Source organism: Rana temporaria, chromosome 1, assembly GCF_905171775.1.
Source record: "Rana temporaria chromosome 1, aRanTem1.1, whole genome shotgun sequence".
NCBI lineage: Eukaryota > Metazoa > Chordata > Amphibia > Anura > Ranidae > Rana > Rana temporaria.
The window spans coordinates 6,884,307-6,896,753 of NC_053489.1; the positions used below are offsets into that span (position 1 = coordinate 6,884,307).

Genomic DNA, 12,447 nt, shown 5'->3' on the forward strand with positions numbered 1-12,447 from the left:
AAATTGCATTTATTTTTTTATATATTTTTTTTTTTTTATTAAAGGGCCCAGGGACAACCCCCCTTTTTTTATAAAAATATTTTTTGTTTTTTATATATATTTTTGTTCCCCAGGCCCCCCCCCTTGTTTTTTCTATAAACAATTTTTTATTGTTGACAGGGGGCGGCCTCTCCGGAGGCCGCCCCCTGTCTTCTTTAGCTCTTTTCACCAGGGGGGGCTTCTTCTTTGACGTCTTCGGGTGGGGGCCGCTCTTCTTCGCCGCCATCTGGTTCTCTTCCACCGCCAGGGGGGGGGGTTGCTTTTATAAAAGCGCCCACCCCCCGGCGGGTTTCCTCCGACGTCTTCGGCGGGGGGTGGTGTGCTTCTCAGGGGGGGCTTCTTCTTCCGCTATCCGGGGGGTCTTCTCCGCTATCCGGGGGGTCTTCTCCACTCTCCGGGGGTCTTCTGCTATGTTCGCCGCTCTCCGCTGTTGACTCGGCGCACCCCGGTTCTTCCTCCCGCTGTCCGGTGCCTTCTCCTTCAGCGCTGAACGTCTTCATCTTCTTCTTCTTCCGTGCTGTGACGTCTTCTTCTTCCGGGCTGTGACGTCGTCTTCTTCTTCTCCCGATGTTGACACATCGCCTCTTCTCGCTGCAATGACGGGTGCGGCTTGCATCTTACTTATATAGGCCTCACAGTCCCATCATGCTCCGTACCTACCCATGTGATACCTACGTGGGTAGGTACCGGAGCATGATGGGACTGTGAGGCCTATATAAGTAAGATGCAAGCCGCGCACCCGTCATTGCAGCGAGAAGAGGCGATGTGTCAACATCGGGAGAAGAGAAGAAGAAGACGTCACAGCCCGGAAGAAGAAGAAGACGTCACAGCACGGAAGAAGAAGACGTTCAGCGCTGAAGCAGAAGGCACCGGACAGCGGGAGGAAGAACCGGGGTGCGCCGAGTCAACAGCGGAGAGCGGCAAACATAGAAGAAGACCCCCGGAGAGCGGAGAAGACCCCCGGATAGCGGAAGAAGAAGCACACCACCCCCCGCCGAAGACGTCGGAGGAAACCCGCCGGGGGGGCGCTTTTATAAAAGCGACCCCCCCGGCGGTGGAAGAGAACCAGACGGCGACGAAGAAGAGCGGCCCCCACCCGAAGACGTCAAAGAAGAAGCCCCCCCCCTGGTGAAAGAGCTAATAAAGAAGACAGGGGGGGCCTCCGGAGCAGACTAATAAATTATTTTAAAAACCCTTGTGTCGTGTTTATTAACTTTAACTTTTTGCCTCCAGGTGAATGGGTAGGGGTACGATGTACCCCATATCCATTCACTTAGGGTGGGGGGCTGGTATCTGGGGGCCCCCTTATTAAAGGGGGCTCCCAGATTCCGATAAGCCTCCTGCCCGCATACCCCGACAACCAACGGCCAGGGTTGTCGGGAAGGGGCCCTGTCCTCATCAACATGGGGACAGGGTGCTCTGGGGTGGGTTGACCTCAGTGTGCCCCCCTGCCCCAGAGCACCCAACCCCCCCATGTTGAGGGCATGCAGCCCGGTACGGCTCAGGAGGGGGGGGGGCGCTCGCTTGTCCCCACTCCTTTCCTGGCCGGCCGGGTAGCGTGCTTTGGATACGGGTCTGGTATGGATTGTAGGGGGACCCCCTACGCCGTTTTTTTCGGCGTAGGGGGGGTCTCCTTACAACCCATACCAGACCTAAGGGCCCGGTATGCTCCCGAGGGGGGAACCCATGCCGGATTTTTATTTAAAATCCGGCGGGGACTTCCCCCTCAGGATTCATACCAAATGCCGCACACGGCGTTAGCGGATCGGATGGTAAACGGATCATCCGTTTTTCGTCCGTTACGTTTTTTTGACGGAAGAAAAATAGGGTTTTCTTCCATCCAAAAAAATTAAACTTAACGCAGACGGATGCTAACGGACGTTAACCCATAGGGAAGCATTGCGGTCCGTTAACGGACGAACGGAACGGACGTGTGAAAGAGCCCTAACAGGTCGTCTTCACCATAAATGATGTTTATGTGGTTCACTAAATTATCACAAATGTTTATTACATTACAGAACCAGGCACAGATGGGGATCGAACCCATGATCTTTGGTTTACGAGACCAACGCCTTACCACTTGGCCACTGCGCCCTCTACAAGTCAAGTATCTTTATGTTTGAGCTCTAAGAAAGCACACAAGTTATATTTGGTCTTTATAGCCTAGGTCATCTTCATGTGGAGCAAAAATACATTTTTCCAGATCGCCTAATTCTTGTAGTAAAGCCTCTTTCTCTCCAGTACATTGGGGACTAGTCTTGCTCAGTATAATTGTCCTATTGCTGACCAATTTTACACTGTTGTGTCATAATTCATGTAGAAAGAAGCTGAGCTTCCACAGGTCATCTTCACCACAAATGTTTATAGCACTCAGTAGATTAGGTTGGGTTTAAATAATGAGGCACAGATGGGGATTGAACCCTTGATCTTTGGTTTACGAGACCAACGCCTTACCACTTGGCCACTGCGCCACCTATTGGTTGGATGGCTTTACATGGAAAAAAGATGTCCTGACCACATTTTGTACATGGGTTAAATTAGCATCAAATATCACCACTATTTTTTTTTTATTTAGAAGTACAGAGCCATCTATAGATAGAGTATTAGGACTGGACTCATAAAATTGATGGGGGTGCCAATAAACATGACTTCACCTAATCAACTTAGTTAGGAATTGCAGAATAATGCACAGATGGGGATTGTACCCATGATCTATTAATTTATGAGACCAAAGCCTTGCCACTGGCTAAGATGCAATGCATGAATCTATGTATTGTAATCAGTGGCGGTGCGAAAGCAAGGGGGGGGAAGCACTCCGGCGCCCTCTATGGATGCACCGCCACTGTTTACAGCACTCAGTAGATTAGGTTGGGTTTAAAGAAAGAGGCACAGATGGGGATTGAACCCATGATCTTTGGTTTACGAGACCAACGCCTTACCACTTGGCCACTGCGCCCTCTACAGGGCAAGTGGTTTTATGTTTAAGCTCTAAGAAAGCACACAAGTTATATTTGGTCATTATAGCCTAGATCATCTTCATGTTGAGCAACAAGTCTTTTTTCCAGATCCTCAGAGAGATCTTTGCCATGAGGTTCCATATTGAACTTCCAGTGACCAGTATGAGAGAGTGAGAGCGATAACACCAAATTTAACACACCTGCTCCCCATTCACACCTGAGACCTTGTAACACTAAAGAGCCACATGACACCGGTGAGAGAAAATGGCTAATTGGGCCCAATTTGGACAATTTCACTTAGGGGTGTACTCACTTTTGTTGCCACATTAATGACAACAAGCGTGTGTACACAAGTCCGAGCGTGTGTACACAACTCCATCGGACAAAACTCCAAAGTACAAACACACATGCTCCGAACCAATGCTAACCATAAGACAACATTAGCATAAGTTGCCCAAAGGGTGACGCTAAAGAGCTGAAAAACCACATAGTTTCTTGTATGTTGGCCAACAAAGTTTTTCCGTCTGTATGCAAAACAAGTTCACGACCAACGCCCTTCGCACAAAATTCCACAGATTTGTCCGTTGGTAATCTGATCGTGTGTACGAGGCTTCACACTGCTGTAGCCTAATTCTTGTAGTAAAGCCCCAGCCTATGCTCTTTCTCTCCAGAACATTGGGGACTAGTCTTGCTCGGTATAATTGTCCTGTTGCTGACCAATTTTACACTGTTGTGTCATAATTCATGTAGAAAGAAGCTGAGCTTCCACAGGTCATCTTCACCACAAATGTTTATAGCACTCAGTAGAATAGGTTGGGTTTAAATAATGAGGCACAGATGGGGATCGAACCCATGATCTTTGGTTTACAAGACCAACGCCTTACCACTTGGCCACTGCGCCCTCTACAGGACAAGTGGTTTTATGTTTAAGCTCTAAGAAAGCACACAAGTTATATTTGGTCATTATAGCCTAGGTCTTCTTCATGTTCAGCAACAAGTCTTTTTTCCAGATCCTCAGAGAGAGCCATGAGGAGCCATGTTGAACTTCTGTGACCAGTATGAGAGAGTGAGAGCGATAACACCAAATTTAACACACCTGCTCCCCATTGTCGCTACTGTGCCACTGTGCCAATTGATGCCACTGTGACCATTGTCGCCGCCATGCCCTGTAAAATGCCCCCCCCGGCACTTACCTTTCTGGGGTCGGCCACCCTCCTTCCACATCCCTCGATGTCCTCTGCTGCCCTCGATGATGCTTCAGCCAATCAGGTTACCGGTTACCAGATCTGGTGAACCTGATTGGCTGAGATGCCTGTCAGTCTTATCCAAAGAACGCACCCCCCGTACGTCCCTTAGATAAGTATCTGGAAGCCGAATACAGCCTGAGGGCTGTACTCAGGGCCGTCTTTACCATAGGGCAAACAGGGTCAGCTGCCCAGGGCCCTGTCACTGTTTTTGGAGTTCCCCAGGGGCCCCAGGTGGCAACCCCCTTTTTTTATTTCTTTTTAAATGAAAAAAATATATTTTTTAATATATTTTTATTTTATTTTTTATTAAAGGGCCAATTTTTTTTTTTTAGAGGTCTGGAGGTCCCCAGGGGCCCGTAGTTCCCCAGGGCCCTGGATGACAACCCCCCTTTTTTTTTATAAATTTCTTTATTTCTTTTATTTTATATATATATATATATATATATATATATATATATATATATATATATATATATATATATATATATATATATATATATATATATATATATATATATATATATATGTTATTATTATTATTATTAAAGAACCCAGAGGTCCCCAGGGCCCCCTTTTTTTATAAAAAAAATAAAATAAAAAATTATAGTATTTTTTTTTCTTTTTTTTTTTTATATATATATATATATATATATATATATATATATATTTTTTTTTATTAAAGGGCTCAGAGTCCCCAGGGCCCCATGTGGCAAACACCCTTTTAAATTTTTTTATAAATGTTTATTTCTTTTTATTTTATTTTTTTATTAAAGGGCCCAGAGGTCGTCCCCAGGGTCCTGGGTGGCAACCCCCCCCTTTTTTTTTTATAAATGTTTCTTTTTTATATATATATTTTTTTCTTTTATTTTTTATTAAAGGGCCCAGAAGTCCCGGATGGCAACCCCCCCCTTTTTTTGTAATTTATTTTTATAAAAAAAAAATATTAAAGGGCCCAGAGGTCCCCAGGGCCCCAGATGGCAATCCCCTTTTTTAAAAAAAAATATATATATATTTTATATATTTTTTTTATTTCTTTTTTTCTTTTTTATTAAAGGGCCCAGAGGTCCCCAGGGCCCCAGATGGCTACACCCCTTTTTTTATATATATTTTTCTTTATTTCTTTTTTTTTTTTGTAAAGGGCCCCCCGCTTCTAAATTCGCGGCAGCCGGCGGCAGCACCCCGCCCCCAGTTCTCTGCTCCAAGGGGCCCATGACTGAAGCTGTGTAAGGGGCACTATAATTCCTGATGGCGGCCCTGCCACCCGTTAAGCCCCTGTGCTGCCCACAAATCAGGCTGAAAATCATCAGCGGCACGCAGCCAGTGACAGTACTGCTTCCCTTCCCAGTGTTTTAAAATGTACAGCACCCCTGGCTTCCCTTTAGACGCGCACTTCTCCCTTCCTGCCACTGGGTGCTGCTTGTATATAAAAGTGAATTAGAATGTGATTTTATAACATCCCCAGTTTGCTCTTCCCGAGGCTGACTTCTTCATGTTCTGCTCCTCAAGGTCTGTCACTGTTTGCTAATCTATATTGTAAATAGAAGTTTTCTGTAGAGTGTGCACAAAAGTCTTTATAATATTTGATGATTCACTGCAGGTCTGGTCAGTGTTTTAAAAAGTTCCTCTATTTTACACATGGCATGGCATGGGGTCACAGCACTGTCTGTCCATTCTGCTTTAGCACCATGGGACCCCATGCCATGCCATGTGTAAAATAGAGGAACTCTTTAAATCACAGACCACACCTGCAGTCCAGGCTGAGTAAGGCCTCAGAGCACATGGCATTACTGTCTGTATTTAACTGCTTGATGGGCTTATTTTAGGCCTGGCTGGTTCACATGTATGTGTTTTGGCGGCCCACATTTGCGCAGGCACAGCAGCCTATTCATTTGAATGCGCCTGCGTTTCCTGCAAAGAAAAGCGCATGTCTCATGTAATAGGCTGCGCACACGGCACGCCTATGCCCATCAAGCACTGAAATACAGCACTGTCTATCCATTCTGCTGTCTGCTGTGACTTATCTGCAGTTCCCGCACTGTCAAACTTGCTGCATTTTTAGACGTTTAGGTCACGCTTTTAAAAACACAGTGCGTTTGTGTGTGCAAGAACTGCAGGTAAGTAGCATGGTGCAAAAGCAGAATGGATTTCAAGGCAACTGTATTTTTAAAATGTTGAATGCACCTTTTTTCTGCAGGAAACGAAGGCACGGCAGCCCATTCAAATCAATGGGCTGCTGTGCCTGCACAAATGAGGGCCCCAAAACACATACATGTGAACCAGCCAGGCCCAAAATAAGCTGGAGGGGGGCCCAAAAAAAATGTTTGCCAGGGCCCAAACCATATTAAAGATGGCCCTGGCTGTATTCGGAAAGCCTATCAGAGCCGCTGGCCGGCGCTCATTCCACCCGGCCGGCCATCTGAATAGGTGGCAGCGGCAACAATACATAGATTCATGCAATGCATGAATCTATGTATTGTAATGAGTGGCAGTGCAAGAGCGAGAGGGGCCGGTGCTCCGGCGCCCTTTATGGATGCACCGCCACTGTTTATAGCACTCAGTAGATTAGGTTGGGTTTAAAGAAAGAGGCACAGATGGGGATTGAACCCATGATCTTTGGTTTACGAGACCAACGCCTTACCACTTGGCCACTGCGCCCTCTATAGGTGAGGTGGTTGTATGTCACAAGTTGTATTTGGTATTTGTATATATGACAATAGAATGTGAATTTTCCATCTATTGTGTGATTCCACACATAATATTCTATTACTGGAATAGATAAGAAATGTAGGGGGGAGGGGTTATAGACACACAAGTATCACACAGAGAATGTCCCTGTATCTGTGAAGTTATTTCCATACAGGTCGTCTTCACCATAAGTGATGTTTATGTGGTTCACTAAATTATCACAAATGTTTATTACATTACAGAACCAGGCACAGATGGGGATTGAACCCATGATCTTTGGGTTACGAGACCAACGCCTTACCACTTGGCCACTGTGCCACCTATATGGACCTGCATTCCATCAAAAACGTGGTAGATTAACAGGCCAAGGTCGGTGCACGTGGAAGTCAGAAACGTGGTTTAAATCGGCAAGCAAAGACATCGTCGGTAAACAGGCTGAGGTTGGTACACGTGGAGGTCAGAAACGTGGTTTAAATCGGCAAGCAAAGACATCGTCGGTAAACAGGCCAGGGTCAGTTAATTAACATGGAAGGTAGTTACATGGTAGCAGGCAAATGGGGAAATGGCAGTCTGTTAATAATAAGGGGAACTAATATTGGATGGATGTATGATACTTTTTGAAGCACTGTCCCAGGCACAGGCCAGGTTGGGAGGGACAATCAGGACAGTAACAGGTGGTGTCTCTTCTTACTCCTGCTCTGCTGCATACACAGCATTTTTTTGGGGGTTTTCTTCCAGATTCTGTGGGGGGGATGCTAAAGGGAAAGTGTCGCTCGTGAAGACGACTCACACAATCAGAGCGAATGCTTCCTGGGACGGGATCTTGTTGATAAATGAGAGCTTCAATGATATCCTTGATATATCTGAGGTAGGAGATTTGTGGGTTTTGAGTTGGCTGATTGGCTTTTTGGTAGCAGACAAACGAATTATAAAGGGCCATGTGAAACAAGTGAAACGCAACTTTTTTTGTGCCAAAAATAGGACTTTCTTGTTGATAAGTAGGGCTGTAGCATCTGGTCATTTAAATCCACCCCACCCATGTACAAATTGTAGTCGTGAACACATTCGGGCTTTGTAATAGGGCCGTGTCGTCTTTGGATCTCCACCATGGTGTCATTGTGGATGGTAGAGAGGATGTGGACATCTTTCTTGTCCCTCCACTTCATGGCCAACACCTCTTCGTTCCTCATGAATGACGATTCTCCAGTTTTCAAATTTTTGGTCAACAAATTTTGTGGGAATCCCTTCCGTTTTTTTTTTAAGGAACCGCAGGCCGGGGTTTGCTTGCTGTAAAGGTGACGAAAAAGGGGCAGGCTGGTTTAATAATTATCAACATATAAATGGTAGCCTTTTCCGAACAGGGGGTATGCCAACTCCCAGACAATTTTCCCACTGGTTCCAATATATGTGGGGCAATCACGGGGCTGGAGCTGGGAGTCTTTGCCTTCGTAGATCCTGAATGTGAACACATATCCAGTGGCTCGATCGCATAATTTATTTAATTTTAACCTATACCTGGCTCTCTTGTTTGGGATGTACTGCTTGAAGTGCAGTCGGCCAGTGAAATGGATGAGGGACTCGTCCACACAAATGTTTTGGTCTGGGATGAAAACTTCTGCAAATCTCTGGGAAAAGGCATTGATTAGGGGGCGTATTTTGTATAATTTATCGTAGTGGGGATGATCTCGGGGAGGGCACTGTGAATTGTCATTAAAGTGGAGAAAACGCATTATCATGTCGTATCTTGTCCTGGACATGACAGCGGAAAATATAGGCATGTGTTCGATGGGGCGTGTAGACCAATATGAATGGCCTTCATTCTTCTTTGTAAGCCCCATATTGAACATAAGGCCCAAAAACATTTTAAATTCTTCCATTGTTAGACGCCGCCACTGGAACATGCGGGCGTAGGAAGAATTGGGGTTGGCGGCAATAAATTGGGATGCATATATATTGGTTTGATCCACTATATTCTGCATAAAATCTTCTGGGAAAAATAAACAAAAATAATCAAATTGAGAAAAATCCGTAGTGTCGGGCTGCACACCTGGCTGTGCGGTGAAAGGGGGGATGATAGCGGATCCTGAGTTGGCAGGCAACCATAAGGGGTTTGCCAGGGCATCGGGAAGGTAGGACTGGGGCAGGATTCTTCAAGTTGGGCGTGTATTTCCATTATTTGTACTGGGCTCCTCTTCCTGGGGTATGGCGCTGCTGGTGCTGGGCAGATCTGCGGATCTTGGTCCTGATCTTGGTCCTGATCTTGGTCCTGATCTTGGTCCTGAACTTGGTCCTGAACTTGGTCCTGAACTTGGTCCCGATCGCATTCTTTTGGGAGGGACGGTTTCTTCCGGGGACTCATACTCTGACTCTGAGCCACTATCCTCCACTGGCTCGTATTTCGAATCAGAATCGGATAATGGGAGCTCCTCGCTGTTATCCGACATGGTGGAAATAATGGCAAATGCCTCCTCGGTTGTGTAATGCCATTTGGACATTATGGCAGTATGGCAGTACTTATTGTTGGGCCTGCGTAATAGTACTGCTGGTGGCCTGTGTGGTCGTACCGATAAAGGTATTAGTGGCAGGTATGGGTGGTGGTGGTGGTACCGATGGCGGTACGGGTGGTGGTGGTACCGATGGCGGTACGGGTGTTGGTGGTACCGATGGCGGTACGGGTGGTGGTGGTACCGATGGCGGTACTGGTGGTGGTGGTACCGATGGCGGTTTGGGTGGTGGTGGTGATACCGTTGGCGGTATGGGTGGTGGCACGGGTGGTGGTACCGATGGCGGTATGGGTGGTGGTACCGATGTCGGTGGTATGGGTGGTGGTGTTGGTACGGGTGGTGGTGGTACAGATGGCGGTACTGGTAGCCTGTGTGGCGGTATCGATGGAGGTATTAGTGGCAGGAATGTGTGGTGGTACCGATGGCGGTGGTACGGGTGGTGGTGGTACTGATGGCGGTGGTACGGGTGGTGGTACCGATGGCGGTGGTAGGGGTGGTGGTGGCGGTACAGGTGGTGGTGGTACGGGTGGCGGCGGTACAGGTGGCGGCGGTACCGATGGCGGTACGGGTGGCAGCGGTACAGATGGTGGTAAGGGTGGCAGCGGTACGGGTGGTGGCAGTATGGGTGGCGGCGGTACCGATGGTGGTACGGGTGGTGGTGGTACTGATGGCGGTGGTACCGCTGATTGACAGATTGGCTGATTGACAGATTGGCTGATTGACAGGTGGGCTGATTGACAGGTGGGCTGATTGACAGGTGGGCTGTGTCAGGTCCTCTTTATTGGTGGGGGGGGAGGGGGGGCTGTGTTGTGCACAAATTACAGTAACAAACTACACTGATCTCACTTACTGATCCCTGCTCGCTCCTCACAAATCGGTGTGTGAGGAGAGATCAGAGATCAGGTACTAACTGCCCTGTTTGTTTACATTTCTGACCGTCTGTGATTGGACACAGCCGGTCACGTGGTAAACAGCCAATTTCATTGGCTGTTTACCCTGATCGGGGAAGCGCTGTGTCCATGGGACACGCGCCTTCCCCGATCCCCGCTCTGCAAGCCTCTGGCGGCGCGCACGGAGCGCGCCGCCGAGTTTGTTTTGACATGTGATTGGCTGTGTCTTTGACACAGCCGATCACGTGGTAAACAGCCAATGAAATTGGCTGTTTACCGTGATCAGGGAAGCGCTGTGTCCGAGGGACACACGCCGTCCCCGATCACCGCGCTGCGCCCCCCCGCGGGCGCGCGCTAGGCATTATCCTGCAGGACGTTCGTGAACGTCCTGTCAGGATTTGGTAACCACTTCCCGGACGTCTATTTCCTATTGACCGGGCGGGAAGTGGATAATCTCTCTCAGACTCTCATCATTGCAAGGTGCATCTCTCTCTCTCTCAAAGCAAACTAATTATTTTGTTTGCCGGTAAATGGTCTGCAGAGCATTTTAATCTCTTTCTCTTTCCCACCATTGCAGCCCCCCTCTCTCTCTCTCTCTCCCCCCACCATTGCAGACCCCTCTCTTTCCCCCACCATTGCAGCCCCCTCTCGCTCCCCCACCATTGCAGCCCCCCTCTCTCTCCCCCACCATTGCAGCCCCCTCTCTCTCCCCCCACCATTGCACCCCCCCCTCTCTCTTTCTCTCTCGCTCCCCCACCATTGCAGCCCCCCTCTCTCTCCCCCACCATTGCAGCCCCCTCTCTCTCCCCCCACCATTGCAGCCCCCCTCTCTCTCTCTCTCTTTCTCTCTCTCTCCCCCCACCATTGCAGCCCCCCTCTCTCTCTCTCTCTCTCCCTCCCACCATTGCAGCCCCCCGTCTCTCTCTCCCCCCACCATTGCAGCCCCCCTCTCTCTCCCCCCACCATTGCAGCCTCCTCTCTCTCCCCCACCCCACCATTGCAGCCCCCCTCTCTCTCCCCCCACCATTGCAGCCCCCCTCTCTCTTTCCCCCTACCATTGCAGCCCCCCTCTCTCTCTCCCCCCACCATTGCAGCCCCCCTCTCTCTCCCCCCACCATTGCAGCCCCCTCTCTCTCTCCCCCCACCATTGCAGCCCCCCCTCTCTCTCTCTCTCTCTCCCTCCCACCATTGCAGCCCCTCTCTCTCCCCCCACCATTGCAGCCCCCTCTCTCTCCCCCACCATTGCAGCCCCCCCTCTCTCTCTCTCCCACTACCATTGCAGCCCCCCTCTCTCTCCCCCCACCATTGCAGCCCCCCTCTCTCTCCCCCACCATTGCAGCCCCCCCTCTCTCTCCCCCCCAGCATTGCAGCCCCCCTCTCGCTCTCCCCCCACCATTGCAGCCCCCCCTCTCTCTCTCCCCCACCATTGCAGCCCCCTCTCTCTCCCCCACCATTGCATCCCCCTCTCTCTCTCTCTTATCCCCCACCATTGACACCCCCTCTCTCTCTTTCTCTCTCTCTCTCCCACCATTGCAGCCCCCCTCTCTCTCTCCCTCCCACCATTGCAGCCCCCCTCTCTCTCCCCCCCCCCCCACCATTGCAGCCCCCCTTCCCTCTCCCCCCACCATTGCAGCCCCCCTCTCTCTTTCTCTCTCTCCCCCCACCATTGCAGCCCCCTCTCTCTCTCCCCCACCATTGCAGCCCCCCCTCTCTCTCTCCCTCCCACCATTGCAGCCCCCCCTCTCTCCCCCTCCCACCATTGCAGCCCCCTCTCTCTCCCCTTCACCATTGCAGCCCCCCTCTCTCCCCCACCATTGCAGCTCCCCTTCTCTATCTCCCCCCCACCATTGCAGCCACCCCTCTCTCCCCCACCATTGCAGCCACCCTTTTTCTCACTCCCACCATTGCAGCCCCCTCTCTCTCTCCCCCCCACCATTCCAGCCCCCCTCTCTCCCTTCCACCATTGCAGTCCCCCCTCTCTCTCTCCCCCACCATTGCAGCTCCCTGTCTCTTTCCCCCACCATTGCAGCCCCCTCTCTCTCCCCCACCATTGCAGCCCACCTCTCTCCCCCACCATTGCAGCCCTCCCTCTCTCTCTCTCCCCCATCATTTCAGCCCCCCTCTC

The 12,447-nt window shown here is 49.7% G+C and overlaps 1 protein-coding gene and 5 non-coding genes across 6 annotated transcripts in view; 1 reads left to right on the forward strand and 5 right to left on the reverse strand.

Moving 5' to 3' along the window:
* The window catches only part of LOC120924009, a 742,797-nt gene that overhangs the window by 532,012 nt on the left and 198,338 nt on the right, over positions 1-12,447 (forward strand). The gene's annotated exons all lie outside the window — the stretch shown is intronic.
* On the reverse strand, positions 2,062-2,133 carry TRNAT-CGU. Its single transcript has one exon. It is a non-coding gene; the product is annotated as a tRNA-Thr (tRNA).
* On the reverse strand, positions 2,924-2,995 carry TRNAT-CGU. Its single transcript has one exon. It is a non-coding gene; the product is annotated as a tRNA-Thr (tRNA).
* TRNAT-UGU lies at positions 3,826-3,897 on the reverse strand. Its single transcript has one exon. It is a non-coding gene; the product is annotated as a tRNA-Thr (tRNA).
* On the reverse strand, positions 6,827-6,898 carry TRNAT-CGU. The gene has a single exon. It is a non-coding gene; the product is annotated as a tRNA-Thr (tRNA).
* TRNAT-CGU lies at positions 7,175-7,246 on the reverse strand. The gene has a single exon. It is a non-coding gene; the product is annotated as a tRNA-Thr (tRNA).